The sequence below is a fragment of the Motacilla alba genome, chromosome 2 (assembly GCF_015832195.1).
Source record: "Motacilla alba alba isolate MOTALB_02 chromosome 2, Motacilla_alba_V1.0_pri, whole genome shotgun sequence".
In the NCBI taxonomy this organism is placed as follows: Eukaryota; Metazoa; Chordata; class Aves; order Passeriformes; family Motacillidae; genus Motacilla; species Motacilla alba.
In genome coordinates this window covers 34,010,063-34,027,404 of record NC_052017.1, presented here as the reverse complement: position 1 = coordinate 34,027,404, position 17,342 = coordinate 34,010,063, and the positions used below count along the sequence as shown (strand labels likewise).

The 17,342-nt window shown below is 38.9% G+C and overlaps 1 protein-coding gene across 9 annotated transcripts in view; it reads right to left on the bottom strand.

The window, feature by feature from the left end:
- The window catches only part of CREB5 (cAMP responsive element binding protein 5), a 262,858-nt gene that overhangs the window by 174,517 nt on the left and 70,999 nt on the right, over window positions 1–17,342 (bottom strand). The gene's annotated exons all lie outside the window — the stretch shown is intronic.

Genomic DNA, 17,342 nt, shown 5'->3' with positions numbered 1-17,342 from the left:
GAGGAAAACGGGAACAGAAAACCCCTTATGCACACACTGCCACTAAGACTCACACAAAGCACCTTCCTAACCACTGCAATACTCAGGATTAAAAAACAAAGTTCTATTTCATTAAAAATTCCAATTTATGAGTCAATTTTTCTAGGAAACATATACAACCACTGCAAAATATTGGTAGATAAAGCTGGTGGGAAAGGAAACTCAGAGCTCTGATCAAATGTGGAAAACAGAAGAGGCACACAGCATGTTGAACCCCAGACCTAAAGAAAGATTGTATTACAAGCCAAATAAAGAATTAAAGAAGAGAGCAAATAATTAGAGGATCCCAACTGAAGGCATTAGCTGTTATCCCCTTATCTCCCAATTTTATATATTTCATGTGATTTCCCAGAACAGTGTGGACACAGGGATCTCTGTTTCTTTTACAGGAGTTTTTCCAGTCTTCATTAAAACATAAAGAGGCAGAGGTGCTGCCTACAGTTGAATGGTTACACCACCTCACTTGGAGTGAAGAGGATCCAGCTTTGAGTTCCTCTTACAGTAAATAATTTACACATTATGAATCAGGTCTAGAAGCTCCTTATTCACTTAAGTATTCACTTAAGGAGCATGAATTGCAAGAGGAAGCCAGACCAAGGACCTTTACTGTAATATTTCATAGTACAGAAGAATGTAATGACCTTCAGGCAATAACCTTAGATATATGAAAACTTCTCCAAAAGAACTTCTCCCTCATCTACCACATTCCTATTAAAATGTCACTTCTTCAACACATTACTGGTTTCTGATGAAATGCCTGTTCAGGTAAAAAAAAAAAAATACAGCCAAATCTAGCTCAGGATTCAAACCTGTTTTTTTTTTATTATGGCCAGATTTTGCAAAACCAGATCTAATATCTATCCATGTACAGTCAATATTTTAACACTATCACTTCCTAAAGTGACCTCTAAAGGAACCATGTATGGTGCCATGAGTCTGCAAGGCCTGGGAATGCACAGAATAGAAATCTATCACAAGCCTTAGACAAGTGGTACCCTGGCACTTGCGCAGAGTTTTACTGGACTTTGTTGTACCATGGCAGGACAGAACTTAAAGATTTAATATGAGATCCTTGTGCTCCTAAATTAGGTATTTCCTTTCTCTTTTCCTTCTTTTTCAATTTTCTCCTATAATTACGGAGCTCTCTAAGGTACAAAGAGATGAATTAGGATGGATATGGAAAATTTTGTTTGCCCATGAGACATTGTAGTTATTAACTTAAATGCATAAACTTCCAACAATGTTTCAAAATTTCATCAATTTCCAGTAAGCTACATCTTTTCAAAAGGTAGGTTGAGTATGTGATGCATGGAAAGTAAAAGCAGAGTAAAAGCCTGTCAATGCTTTCAGATGTTCATTCTTCTCAGTAATGCAAGCACTGCTGTTGGGCAAGCGTACACCACGCTGCCAAGTGAAAGCCTAAGGTTTCCCAACAAAATCTCAAACTCAGCATGACTCTAGCATTCATAAGAAGAGGATGTGGCAATCTCAGAATAATTTGCATCAGTGAGATGCTTGTGAATCTACAGAGAAGTTCAAGGAAGTTCATAGTTTAAGGACAGTAAGCATGCTCCGAAAGGTGGCAGGAAGGTACTGCACAGTAGATCTGACACTAAGCCAAGCTGATCTCACTGTATGCATCATGACGTGCAGAATGACACCATACCACCAGCACAGCAAGGCTAGGCTCATTGCATGTGTGATGCAGCCAGTCTTCAGACCTCCCAAAATGGTTTCACTGTGTTGGCTCTGCATCTGGTTCTGAATGGATCTGGATGGGGTATTAACAAGCTCCTTGCAGACTGGACTTTGGGCCCTTACTGAAAGAGGAAAAATTCAGCAACATTGACTGAAACTGAGACCTCCACTTCATATATTGAATTCTTGTTTGGTTAAGTTGCTTCCAGCTCTACTTTTAAGGAGTTCTTCATGTTCTTCTACCAGGCATCCATGAATAACATCTCCCTTGACTCCCCTTATCATTATCCTCCAGCTCTTAAGCCCATGGTAAAGATTATTTGATGCTAGGTGTGGAGCTCCCAGTGTTCCAGCTCACAGAAGTCTACATGAGTAATGACACAGACTGCGCTCTCCCTCTGCTTTTAACATTCCCAAGACCCATCCATACTCTGAGAGAGTAAGACGCCCACATACACACTTGGAGTTTTCTCAGGTATCTTCTTAAGCATTAGAAGAGGGCATATGAGCTTATCATTATTATCTATTTTATTAAACTGAACCTAGGTGTTCACACAGGGAGCAGGCGACCCATATGTCAGGAGCTGCAGAGACACAAAAGACATGCTCTTAAGATTAATTTTGTGAATCTTAATTAAGATCCAATACATAAAGAGGAATTGATGTCCTTTAGGACTGAAGTTTCATCCTCACTGAAGTTTCTAGTCACTCCCAAGGAAGCAGAAACTAGGATTATAACACTGAAGAGCTTTTATAGAAATGCTCCCCTCACCCATGTGAGGGAATACTGCTCATGCAGTATTCTCCATCACTATTTAACATTCAAACAAATAAACCCAAAAGCAACAAACCATATCCACAAACCACTTTTAAATCAACATGTTCATTCTCAACCTTTCCAGATGCAAGAGGAAAGAATACAGATCGTCATCATATTAACTTCTCCCCAGTTACACTTCATAGCCCATTTTAGCTTCAGACTTTGAAGAAAACATTTGAGCATTTTTCTCCCACGTGCAACCATTTAAGTTTGGATAGACAACACACTTCTTTTTTCTAAAGGCTAAAAACTTCTTGAAGTCATGCTTCCATGTTCTGGTGGAGAGGATTACACATCACTCCACAAGAACACACACCCTGTTGGCAAGCACAGCAGAGAAATGACAGCTACACAAACACAGGCAAAATACACCCAGACAGTCACCAATTCCCCTAAACCCTGGTTCTTCCAGAGAAACACTCATCCATTTCACACAGCACCACCTCAAATCAACCACCATCTACTGAACTCAAAGGATGAAGACAACTGATCCATCCTTCACGATCTACTGTAATATTCTGACTTTCAGAGTTTGTTTGTGGTTTTAAACTATAAGATCTGGTTTCTGAACCAAAGTCTGTTTTTATTTTCCTACTCTTATTTTTCAACTGTGAGGCTTACCAAGAATTGCAAACATCAGTTGTACATGAACTGAAGACTATTCTGGATTGTTCTGTGTAATCTTTTAGATCAATAGAGGTGTAACCTACAACCAATTGTACGTAAAGGTATTCTGCAGACTATTACAGAAATTCTCAACTCAGAAGGTATTTTCCATTAAAAACTGAAATAAAATTGTAGTTAATTTAAACTCAAACAAAACCACTTTTTTGCGCACTTTTTAAATGCAAATTATCATCTACACATATTTTCCCACACAGCAACTTAAAATATTTTCCCATAGTTCAAGAAAAAGGCATCAACTTAAAAAATAAATAGAGAGAGAAATCAAATATATAACAGTGCTTTAGAATTTATACAGCCTGTCCTCTCAATGAATGTATTCTAACAAGGAAAAATATTCTAAGGCAATACACATTTATATGGCAGCTTCATGTGCCCTTTTAAGACGTGTACAGTCATATCTTGCCCGATAACTGAGACCCTAACTTCACAACATATAAAAGACACATGAGTGGAAGCCTCCAGTGACACACTCACTCACTGCACATACTGCTTACAGAACCTAAGAACATGCTGGCTTAAAAACTTGGAAGACATTGTTGTAAAGAAAATGATATATTAAATGTGGCAAATAAAGGCAAGCTTCAAAATTATTTTAATCATATATAATCTCGATCAAAATTACTGAGCCTCTATGAATTCTCTCCTGACAGAAGGAAAAGATAATTTCAAAATTAAAGTTAGCAAGTCTCCCCAGAAGCAGCACCGTGCATTTATTTTCTCTTGACTCAGATCAGAGTGGAAGGAAAACACCCTCACACCAGCCCATCACAACTGTTTCGTCTGTAAATGGCATGCAAAATCCAAACTCCTATAAGCAAAGAACGAAGCTGGCTGCCCACTCAGGGCCAGTAAACACAGATGAGGCACTAGGGAAGAAACCAGAGATAAAAATGAATTATGTTACTAATGCAATTGAAGGTTTACAGGAAAAAGAAAGTCTACTATCAAGATTTAAATTAAAAAAAAAAATTAAAAGTTCCATTATGCAAGAGATGGGTGAGTGTAAACTTGGTGGAGACTGAAATGCAATACCTTTTCCTCTTTTTTTTTTTAAACTGTAACATCTGTAGAGCTTTGAATGAGGAAAAGCACTAAACCAGAAAAAAATGGACACAGAAAGAAACTGCTAGAAAATTCTGTGTAGTAACATTAAGCATAAGGACAAAGCACTATGAAGATCTTATTGCAGACTGCTAAAATCCATTTAACTCCCCTACTTAGCAAGAGGTATGAAGTCACTGAGTGAGGCTGACACATAAAAATACAGAACTCATGCCAAAGGATCTATTCCTCAAAACATTTCAAAGAAAGGCAAATGCTCACTTAACAGCTACCTGATAAAAATGGCACATTACAAGAAACAGCAGGCATGATATATCCCAGAATGTGAAAAGACTCTTCCCTGCCCCTAAGGCCCCCATCCAAAGTCTTCCCCTAAACTGGACCGAGCCAGCTATCCACACCACACTGGAGACTGAAAGGCCAGGAACAGTATGGGTATATCTGACTTCTTGAACCCCAGGCACGGCTGCTCAGTCAAATGTTATCAACCTGATCTCCAAAGGGGTAAAAATGTAAAGAAAAATTAAACTCCTTACTCAAGAATGACAAGTAATGATAGGCAGATGGGGAAAGAAGGGAAACATTGCTCTCACTGAAATCATAAAGCTTTGAATCTGTACTTATCAGTCTCAGCCACTGGTTTCCAATTTTTTGGATCACAGACCTCTGTCAACCCTCTGAATTTCACACAGAGCACTCTGTGCTCTTATCATAAATTGTGTAATTAAGGCAAGATGGTTCCACAGACCAGATGCAGATGACTTACCACAGCTTTGCGACCACCAGCAGTTCACAGACCAGAGTTAACTGCCACCCAAATACAGCACTGGAGCACTGTGACTAGAATTTATTGACAAAAAAAGATAACATTTCTAAAGGTATCTATGAACTTCAGTAATCCTTACCATTTTTTCAAAACATCTTCAGTTTTTGGAGCCTTAGACAATTACTGTTAATTAATAGATCAGACTTGTGTGCTAGAGCTGGCAGGAGCTTTGCAAAATTTTATCCTAAATATCTGTGTTGGAACATGCAGGGAAACTTCCTTGTTGTTTTAAGTTGGGATGGGTTATTCTTAAGCACAGACATGCTGGCTGCTCCTCAAGAGGTACAAAACAAAACAAAACAAACAAACAAACAAAAAAACCCCATTAATAATCTTTTTATCCTGTTTTCTTTCAATAGCTGTTCATATATTATCAGAAAGGCTTTCTGAGATACACTGAGCGATGCAAGCCTCATCTGCTAATCTCCAGCAAACTACACAGCACTGCTAAGCAGTGTGGCACAGGACACAGGACAGACATATGAAGTGCTAAGCCTGGTATAAGCCATCTCAAGGCTCTAGCAGTCACCACTGTAACTCAAAGTCCAAAGGGTCCATTTAAGCACTACTAATCCTCTTAAGGCTGCTGCCTGAAGGGCGACAGCCCTGCACAAAATCTCTGTAATGCTGCTGGTGCTGCAGGCCAAGCTCTGGCTGCCCCCGCTGTGCCTCTGCCCCTCGGGCGCCCAGGGAGCATCGTCACCTCCTCCAGTCCCTTCCTGGCACCTTCTCAGGCAAATGCCCATGAACTTCTTCCACGGGCAAGAGAAGCCTTCATGCCTGTCCTCCACTTTGGCTGCTCTGATAGCTAATGCTCTGACTCCTCTGATACTGTGAACAAAATGCAGGATACTTAGAATTTTTGGTGTTTTATCTTAATTTTTTTGACATGATCTAATTACAGTCATTCAGTGGTGCCCTCTAATTATCAGTAGAAATGAATACTGAAAGATGACCCTTGTCTTCCACAATTCCCTCCCCTCTTCCCCCACTACCCTTCTCATGCCCTTTACAGCATGTCTGTCCAGACTATGCTTGTAATGCATGAAGCCTTCTTTACACACACAGTAAGTAATATATGGTGTATACCAGAGGTACCCATGATAAACCATTTACTAGAGCAAAGGGAAAAAAAGTGATGTAAAGGAACATATTTTAAAGGAGAAGGAAACTTTGGAAGATTGGTCTCACCAGAGTTTGAAAGGAAATAGCTTCTCTATGGGAAAAGATGACATCAGATTGCATGCTTATGTCTTGAAGTTTCCTACAGATATTTCTCATTTTTCCTCAGGGTTGCTTGTTTCATGCACAATTACTTGTCCAATATAGCCACTAAAGCAACATAGCACAAAGAGCTTCTTCTGTTCAGCTGAAGATCAGTAACACTAAGTGTGCAAAGCTCAGTTTGGGTCACTCAGGGTGTTTTGCACTGCTAACACCACATTAACTCCTGCTAATTGGGAGGCTAAAAAACAGGGGGAGCACAACTGGCTGCCTGGCTCTACCCAGTTCTCTCATTCTTTATGCAAAAGCCATAAACTGACTATTTCATTTCTTCTAAGTTGCCTATTGTGACATTTATAAACAGGAACCTGGCAGCATGTCAATGGTGCAAACTGATTTCCTTTTCTAAATACAATTTAAAAAAGCAAATAAACAAGGTTATGCCTGCTAATGAAACATTATATGCCATGCTGGAGCTAGTTTTCCTCAAATGTATTCTCTAGAGCAGATGGAACACCAATAAACACAAAACAACAAACCCTTTTATAAAAAGCATGTTTATAAGAAAATACATTCTCCGTAGAACTTTGTCTAAGGCAAAACCAGCTTATATCTGTAATATTATCCCAGGGACAGAATTATGGTACCATTAGATCGCTGTAAACAAGGGAGCTTGCCATGCATTTCAAATGGAGAAGGGCTGCTAAGAAACATGAGAAGAAGAAAAGAAATTTGCCAGGATACTTACTAGGTGTAATTCATAAAGGCCTTGGTTGGGGTAAAGGTAAATCAAGGCCTTACTGTGGTAAAACCTATATAGACACATTGAGGGACCACACTAGCCCACAAGCCTCAGAGCCCAGAGACAAAACAAGGAAAGAGGAAAGAAGAAAAAGAGAAAGTGATTTGTTCAGCCAAATATCAGGACTCAATGCAAGGTCTCTTTTCTCCCAGTCCAGTGCCTTGTCCTTTACTTTGCACTGTTTCCTTGCATCTAGCACTTATTTATGAATTGAGAAGACCAGAAAAGTTTAAACAAATAGATAAAAATTTAAAAACCCCCAGAATTATAAGCTCTGCTTGAGTTTTTTTCCAGCACTATCATTTCATTTCTGTAAATCAGACAGAGTGCACATACTAAGTGGGTACTCAAAGAACCTTCTCAAAGTAGGTGCATGTCAACTTTTGCAGGACAAGCAATTAGACATCCAAAAGCAGCTGCCAGATCTGGAGGCCAGTCAGAGGGTAGTTGAAAACCTGGCTTTCCTTTCTTTATTGTAAGGAGTTTTGTTTTTATCCATCATGAAACAGAAAGCTGGGAGGGGGAGGGCGGCACTCCTCCAGGAATTGCTTTAAACAAGCCTTTGATACTGCTAACTGAAGGCACTAGGCCTTTCAACATTATGCAAACCATTTATAATCTGTTAATAGCAAATTCACAGAGACAGCACTTTGGCATCTAAATTTGTTGTGTTTTATTTAAAGCTTCTTTGAAATTCTCATCATTGATTTCACTGGCATAAGTTATTGGCATCATGCATGAGTTACAGCCCTGGCTGTTGACTGCACTCGATGACCAGAACATTTTTTAGACAGAACAGTTGGTAAAGAGAGCAAGGATGGTAGCAACAAAACAGCCAGTGATTTTCCATTCAGGCAGTTTCAAGCAGAAAACCAGCAGGTTTAACTTTTCTGCTAAGAAGTCAAGTGGAAATGCTGCTGCCCTGGTAATAAAATGCATCTCCTAAATATTCTGTTACCGCCAACCCACGGTGCCAGCTGTGTTGGGCCAGGCAGGCTAGTACTACATGGGCACTCAAACAAAAGGCTGGGAAAGGTCCAGGAGTGAAGGTTAATGGTGGTCTCAAAAAGAATCAGACAAACCATTTGCAACATAACGAGAGATCATAGGTTTAACCATCGAAGTGGGTTTTCAAGTGAGCTGGTAGGAAAATCACCTTGATCGGTGAAAATCATAAAAGGAACACTGAGATCAAGTTAATCAAGTCAGGATCAAGTCAAGTCAAATCAGTTAGTGAAGTCAGGATCAAGTTAATTCACCAGGTCTGCTAGGGAGTAATCACAAAGGCAATCATACAGTTTTGCAGGATCCACAATCTCCTCAATTGATTTTAGGTTGATGCTTTGGGAGAGGAGAGCTAGTTTAGTTTAGATCTTGAACTGAAAGAACTTAAATAAAATTAAGTACATAATTTGGAAGCATTCAGACAAAAATTAATAACCTTTGTAGCCATAAGAGTTAAAAAAGGTAAGGTTAGAAAGGCAAACAGAGTGTCTACACTGAAGGCAAAAATGTTAGATACACTTCTAGTTAAAGGAGGTTCACTTCTACTGAGTACAGTAAGGGCTACTGACAAACAGAGATTGCAAGAAAGTGTCCTCTGAATCTTCAAAGCTGGTAAGCAGTCTGGTTAAGGAGAAGCAGCCCTTGTCTACCTGTGCCTTGGTTTTAGCAAGTGACAGAGAGGCAGGGGAAAAAATAAGTAAGACTAGGAGAATAAACATGCTTGGAAGAAAGATAAACCAATATTGGCCCTTCTGCAAGAAACAGAGTTGACCATCCACTGACGAAGGTGTGTGACTTGGTCTTAAACACAGACTCAGATCTCTGGAAGAAGAGCTATTGCTAATGGGAAAAAGAGCAAGTAAGCAAGCTGGAATGGAGCTTGGACATACAACTTCCCAGGATGGAGACAGCAGAAAAGATCAAAAATATTACTCCTTGGACAGAAGAAATGTGTTCTGCAGGTCAGGCAGACTGGGAACTGCACAGCCATCCTTTTCCTCACTCTGGTACAGATTTACTGCATGATTTTGATCAAATTACTTCAAATTCTTCTGCCTTACGTGTAAAACAGGACAAAGACCTTCAACAGCTACACAGTGCTTGGAAGTGACAAGAAAGGAATCGATTTAGAGACAACACAGTGTACCTGGGAAGGCAATGTAACGCAGAAGTGACAGAGCAGAAGAAGGGGTTTTGGTAAGAGAACTCCACAGGACTTTAGAGTATCATGCATTTCAAACCCACAAAAATGACAAGAAATCATAATCTAGATACTTCAACCAACACAGAATATAGTTATATAATGAATACCATTAAAAGAACTGTGAGACAAAGGAACAGGTATTTGGTAGCTGTAAACATGAGAGACATGTAAATCAGTAAAGAAGAATAATGACTGCATACTCAAATCCAGAAAGTACAGACACAATTGCAGGATCTATTCTTCAGAAAAGGGGAGCTCATCATCTGCAGAAAATTGTATCCAATTAAAGGATTCCTGGCTGTATATCCAATAAGGGCACTAAAAATTGTGAGCCATTTCAGAAGAGTCAGGTTAAAAATCTTACTGAGGTTATATGGTGGTGGTGGTGGTGATGAAGGGGGTGAATTCTCAGTTGTAAAAGCAGGATATGTTTGGCTCGGCTTCTTTTCTGAGTGAAGGAAATGTAGAGAAAAACAAAGAAGCGGCACTATATTTGATAATGCTACCAGACAACCATCCAGATGTACACGCTTCCAGTCACACTAATTAAATGTGGTGTGGAGCCATCCTGGGGAAATTACATACCATTCCTTTAGAGTACCACATGCTTTTGAATGCCTTGGTGAAGTTCTCACTGCATCTGAGGAGCCACGATGCTCCTTTTTCTAAGTAAAAAATGATTCATCCTCCTGTAGAATTGGTCCTCCTGGTGTGACCCAGCCAGACAGATAACTTCATTCAAGGAGAAAAACATGATTCAGGCAGGAGTTTCAGCTAAACCATGAATTAAACAGGGCAAGCAGGCATCCTTGAGCAACAACCTAGCTGCACTTGGAGAACTGTTAATTCTGAGTGCTCTCCTCCACACATCACCTTTTGCCTAGAAAGTGGCTGTCACTGGGATGTTTACAAGCTAAGCAATGTGATAGCTGAAAGCTGAAGAACAGAGAAGAGGGTCAGGAGTTTCAGCCTGGCACAAATAGCACCACGATCCTGTTCTCAAGAGCAGCTAGCTCCTGCGTATTACAGCATTAAAGAACAGCAATATTACCCTTCAACCTTGAACACTGCTCATTTTAAACCAACCTAACTTACATTTCTAATACACAAGACTCGAAAAAAATAGCTACTGCAGGGTCCAGGAAATGCTACCTGGTTTTTCTTCATCATCAGAAGACAACAGAATGGACTGTGCTCTGGAAATCTATTGGATCACGCTGTCTAAGCAAGAGGAAAGAGGTTTTCCAGTAAGATAGTGCTCAGAAAGTGATTCTGTGTTTTAGCCTTTCTGCCAGTTGTATAGGAAAATTACAGTGGCAACTCCCTGACACAGACAGTATTGAATATCCCAATCTTCACCATCCCTGATGATTATATAAGAAAATATATAAAGTGACCCCTGTATGATATTCTGAAAGCCATTTCTCAAACATTTTCATAACTGAATGCTTGAACTCATTTCAAATGCTTGCTACAAATTTTCATTTTCGAAAACAAAGGCTGAAAAGCCAGAGCTCTTTGTGACTCAATGGAAGGTCACCTACAAAACACATCACCTCACATTTCTCACCGACAGCTGTGACAAGGTTTGCTAAGTTCAATCCAGTGAGTCTGGATTGCTAGAGCTAGCCCAGAATTTTTGCTCAGAGTTTTCATTTTCAAAGAGCCAAACAAGAAAGCTGATAAGTTTGTCTGGATTTACTAATTGTGTTCCATCTTATAAGACCAGAAAATTTAATTCTCTCAGCAAGATTTATTAGGTATTGGCAGGGATGTATATGGAAGTTTAGCATCCAGAGAAAAAATATTCAACAGAGAAAGAGGGAAAAGAAAAGTAAACTCAATGAGGTTCAAAGCAAAACCATAAAGGATAAAGATTTCTGTGACAGTAGAGTATATACATTGTTGTTCTGTTAGATTATTTGCTTTAAGACAGAAATATGATCATCTGAATTTTAATAAGATATGGTGAAGTCTGTGATGTAGGGAGTCCAAAATGATTATTCTTCCTTCAAAAAGGACAGACAATGTACTACCCTACAATACTTGGTCTGTCTCTTCTTACAGTAAACATTGCTAATGCTCCTGGAGAGGGGCTGACCTTGCCAGCCAATTACATTATGCTAATTTGTCTGTTACTATAACTCCTACAGAGGCATTCACAGCTCAGAGCAGGACAGAGATTTATATTGTCTCTTCCAAGCTGCAGACTGTAGACGTTAATCTGTCTCACTCCTTCCAGCTACAACTCCACATGGCAATATCTACATGCAGCGCCCCTGTACATTGAAAGAGACAGTTATTGCCAGCTTTATTCAACATAGAAGACAAGCCGTGGTCCTACTTTGCCCTTTTAATGTGTCACTCTATTTCAGAAAGCATATGCTTGGTAACAGCTGTTTTCCTATGAAAACATATGGTTTCTCATATGCTTTTGAAAACACCACAGGAATGTATTTGCTTGCTAGATGCGAGTGCCGTGTCTCTACATCCAGCAACAAAATCATTGAAAGGAACTGAATACTTTCTATGTTATACTCAAGTGTTGTAAAAATACCCGTTGTTTTAAAGCAAAAAAAAAATCATCCAGCTGAAAAGATTTAATGTCAAAATAAGCCACATAATTTAGAAGTTATGTGCCCTACAGTATTACTTGAAGATAGGATCCACACACAGGTCTTCTGCAAACATATAGAAAGTCGCATACTTCATGCAAGCAGTTTATAGTCCATGTTCTTTCATGAAAACAAAAGCTGATGAGACCTGCCTCTTCTAGCTGCTGGAAAGCTCAGAAGCTTCCCTAGCATCTTTCAGTTGAGATATGATAAACAGAGTATCAAAAACAATTGAGTCACTGCAGCTTATAACAAACCACTGTCCTTCAAGTAAACCACAGCATTGACCTTTACATGCTTCTTTCCCTGCCTTCATAATATTTAGGGCAAGCTAAGAGTATCCACACAGCCAGTCGCATGTCAGAGGAGGTAAAAAGTAGCTGATTTGTTGGGCTACTTTAACTCAGATGTGCTCAGTCTAGGGTCAGGTTAAACTGAAAGCTAAATATTTGGGTAAATAAAAGTTCTGTCTGAAATAGGTTTTGAAACATATTTCATCAGCTGACACAGAAACTGACATAAATATGCAGAAAGTTTTCCAAGTGTTAGAAAGACAGGGAGGTTACAGATTGGCAGGAAAACAAGAAAAATGCAAAAACATGGCCTATGACAAGGTCTTACAGAAATTTCCCTTTGGCGCTGAAAATAATTCCACTGGAATATTTGTAGAAAAGAAAGAAAAAATTATATTCAAACTAGTTCATGCTGTAACATCAACAAAATGAAGAAAACCATCCAATTTTACTTCCAGACCTTCTGAACACACCACAGTCTAGGTGGTATTCAAGTACTTCTCATGTAACTGAAAAAAATTTTACACCTGTGTGTTGATGGCGGTTAAGCACAGGGTCACACCAAAAATATCCCGCGTCACTCTGAAATGTTAATATTTTATTACCTATTAACAGTGAGGGGGGCACACAGAAGTCCACACAAATCTGTATCACTGACTTTACAATTTCCAGCAGATCATGTTGCAGTGCCGCCTGCAGTTAACGCCCTGAGCCACAGGCTGGCTTTTAAGGTGCTTAAGCACACGATGCAAAGAGGTCAGGAAAGCCAATGAACAGTAAGAACTGGTGAAACTCCTGTGACAGCTTGAGATATGGCCCTCAGGCATCTGCTGGGCCTCTTTCCATGGGTTATGATTCCCTCCTCACAGTCTGTGAAAGGTAACACTTGCCTGGTGGGCACACAGGTCACTATGAGGATCCAGCCCTTTGCAAACTACTGGCAGATGTGCAATAAACCCACACTGACCTTCTTTCTAAAAGAAAGCAGCAACCAAAGACTTATTAATATGCCCTGGGCATAGGAGATGTAAGAAAACATGTTGATTTCTTGTGTAACTGTTTCTACCAGCTAGGAACTAATGCACCAGGGACAAAAATAAAAAGCCCTCAGAGGAAACTAATACAGGATGTCTCGCTGGAAACACAATGGTCTTAAAACGATACAAGCCAAGGGAATAAAAATACACCCTTACTAGACTAAAAAATGTTTTGGAGTTATCAAATAGAGGTATAACCTTGTTCATCGGGTTAGACACTACAAGGAAATTATGAAACCAGCTTACAATAAAACCTTCTTAATAGTGCCCAGAGCTCTCAGTCCCAGAAGGTAACTGAGAACACCTTTTACCTAAGGTGACTCTTCAAAGCTGAAACGAATAGGAAGGTCAAAAAGCCAAGAGTTTGTGTCATTGAGACAAAGAGTTTGCATGTTGCACTGGTTGTATCTGCTACAGAACAAAAATATCCACCATGAAATCATATTTGTTTCTTTTTGTGTTTACGTATTCAGAAGGAAAGAAGGAAGAAAAAAATAATAAAATCAGTTATAGGCTGTCATTCAGAGGTTTCTAATCCTGACAAAACAATACAGTAACATGCTCCTGTTTGATGTCAATTTGATATCCATAGCTCCAGTTCTTCACCAGAAAAAGAAGAGGTTGATTTACAAATATATGTCCAGTCTTTCCAAATGTATCCAATAGCTTTGTGTAACAACAGGTATTTTCATAAAGCACAAAGGTGTGAAAAGACTTAAATGTACATACAGTAAAAATGACATCAACTGCTTGAGGTATCATTCATCACATGCCAAATAAAAATAATAAAAATATTTGTAGAATTCTATTGTTAACCTGGATTTCTCTTCAGAATCAGAACTGGCTTTTTCATGAAGCCAGTTAATTTGCTCGTAATGATCAACACATGATATATCTCTGAAGTCTCCAAAATTAAATTTTCTACTCATTTTCCAGCTGATGAACAAAAGGAAACTGCTCTTCCTGCATAATTAAGTTAGCTTATACTCCTATCATGAACAGTCTATACAAGGCAGTATCTGTACCAGCTATATGACAAATTCTCATTTATGACCTTGTTATGCATGTAGACAAAAAAATATTTTTAAAAAACCATTGAAAATCACACTGCATATTCCAGAAAAAATTGCCTCAAAATGCATATTGCTTTTCAGAAATTTGTATATTCAGCAAAAATGACCTCACGCTAGAGGTGATCTAAAATTATTTTACATACAGATATTCATTGTATTGAGTATTTGAATATTTTCAAAATATATAGTAAAAAGAAGAGCCCAGTAGGAAAATATATTGAAGTTTAAGCTTTCCAATCAGTTCAGTGGGTTTACATGAGCAAAATTGGTCTCTTCATGAAGTTTCAAGAATTTCTCCATTGCAGGTGTAGCTTCTGCTTATTTTTTTACTAACAATTACTGGCAGAAGCTTATCTGCTCGACAGGAGAAGGAGCATTTAAAATTACCAGAGGACCACATTGCTTTACATCCCAGAAAGGGTGAGGGTGTCTAGCTGGCAGAGTTCATGGAAGTGACAGGGGTCCAATCCAGACAATGTGTGTACAGACACCACTGCAGGTTCCTTGGTTGCTCAGCTCTTTCACACTGCATTAATACTCTTTGAATGCATCAACTCTGGAACAAGCAGAATTATTTTTTTTATTTTCCTGGAAAACATGTTGTGGTATTAGGTTAGTAATTTAATCTTGTTGGCAATATAATAGTTATGGCATAATCCCTCATGTTATAAAAGTAATTGCCATAATCATAAGCTACATTCAATTATTTCTTTTTCTACATTGCAGCTGCAGTGGTTTCCCACTCCCAACCTGCCGTCCTGTTGCTGACAAGACAAGAAGGGGCAGAAAGCAGAGCTCACAAAACACTACTACATCCCATCCCTTTCCCTTGCCTAATAGCAAGTGACTCCCCATCCCAGTTAATAAAGAGCTCCTTGTCCCTCCATTATGCAGTGTAATCTTTAAAAGATTACATTCTCATTTGGGAATGAGCCAAGAGCCAGTGGGAAATTCTCAAGTAAATTGGATAGGGAGACAACAATATGAAGGGCAGCTGGATGGAAGCACATTTTTTTCAGGGCATTCCTGTTCCTGGGGCCCTGTGGCATTGTTAGAAGTCCTGCAGTCTCGGCTTTTTTCACTGCTCTGTTGTCAGGATAATGCTATTCAAGAAGAAGGGGATACAGATTAGCTGGTTTGAAGATGGAATGTGAGGAAACGAATATTAAAAAGTAGGAAGAAAAGAAGAAGAAAGCCCCATTTCTTCTAAGTCTTACCACCTTACACAAAAACAAGGGAAGAACATTTTGTTTTAAAACAATGTATTAAGTGTATCAACTTCAATAGCAAAAGATGCTTTTTTTTCTTTACCCAACTGTCAACAGGAAGGCAATTTGAGCACTCCATCACTAGCAGCATATTAAGTATGATTTTGAAAGGAACATTTCCCTCACTGACTCCTTCGCCTTGCCTGCACCTTCCAACAGATGCATTTGCTCTGTGGAATCTACTTTCCACCCCACACTACCTGTGATCCAGGATGGAGAAAACCACAACAACACAGGGCAGGCAGCCCTATCCCATTTATCCCTTCAGATGGAGGAATGTAAGTGAATGACAAAGGCAACTGCATTTTTTCCTGTGTTTTTTCCTTTTTTCTTTGAGGTTTTTGTGCGGGGTGGGATTTGGTCGGGTTGGTTTGGTTGGGGGTGGGCTTTGGGTTGTTTGTTTTTATTTGGTTTGGGCCTTTTTAGTTTGTTTGGGGTTTTTTATGTATATACATACACTTTCATTGTCTTTTAAAATATTTCTCCGTAAGTCACATAGATTTACATGTCCAGAAGACTGAGAAGACTGGATAGCTGGCTGATATTTATTTGGTCAATGATGGCATACATATATTGTCATCTTAGTACTGCATTTAGTTAGAAAATACAGAAATCTAAAAAAGAAAAATAAAAGAAAAACCTGTAACAAATGTTGGTTTTTGTTTAAGTAGTGGACCTTTTCTATCTCTCCCAGAAAAATAAAATTTTAATCATAACATGCAGTATGATCATTATTCCCTTTCATGTTACATAATTATTTATTAAGAAAAAGTAAAAAAATACTTCTCACAGAAGGGTGTCAGAAAAAATTTGGTTTACCCTTAAATTTCTGTTTATCCAAGTACAACTTTCTTCATCTGCAGGAGTCAACTAACAATAGTTACCTTTTGTTAGTCCATGGGAGGCAGTAGTTAAAACACATTAAAATAGAGGATTGTTTGCGATTTAAAATCTTGGTGTTGGGAAGTCCTGATTCAGCAAACTATATCTCTTCAGCAAACCCCTGCACACATGCTTGAAGTTAACCATATGTTTAAGAGCTATTGAAGTACATGGACTTTGGCCCCATTTCAGAAAATCAGTTATATACACATTTAACTGGCTGAGATGGATGAAGCAAAGAAAAGAAATTTGGATATAAGAGGTGCACCTGAAAAAGATTCCAGCCACACAATAATCCACAAAATAAGAACTTATGTGCAGAGGTGTAGCACACGTAATAGTTTTCCTGGTTTTCCTGAAATGTATATGTTGGCATTTACATTTGCATGATTTTACTGTACTGGAAAAAAAAAAAAAACAGCATAAATGGGAAAGAGCCATGGTTACTTTGTCATTACAGGAACAGGCCTTACACAGATGTTTACTTCCCAAGGGACATACAAAGAGATCTCAGAGATAAGACAAGAGTAGGATGAGAGAAAGAATATCTTAGAAAATACTATAAAGAACGAAGAAACATGAGTGTCCAGACTGACTTTCCTTTCCACTTTTTCAGGGAAAAGCTATTCTAATACCCAACTTAGCACCTTCATGTCTCCTCTTTTCTTGTACAGCCACATCCCTTGACATCTCATTTCAATTCTAAGCTGAGAAACTAATTCCATTTCCTTGGATTGGGAATGGAAGGGACAGGATGGGCATGGTGAGGAGAAAAGCAAATTTTACTTTTCACACTCCTCAATCTCT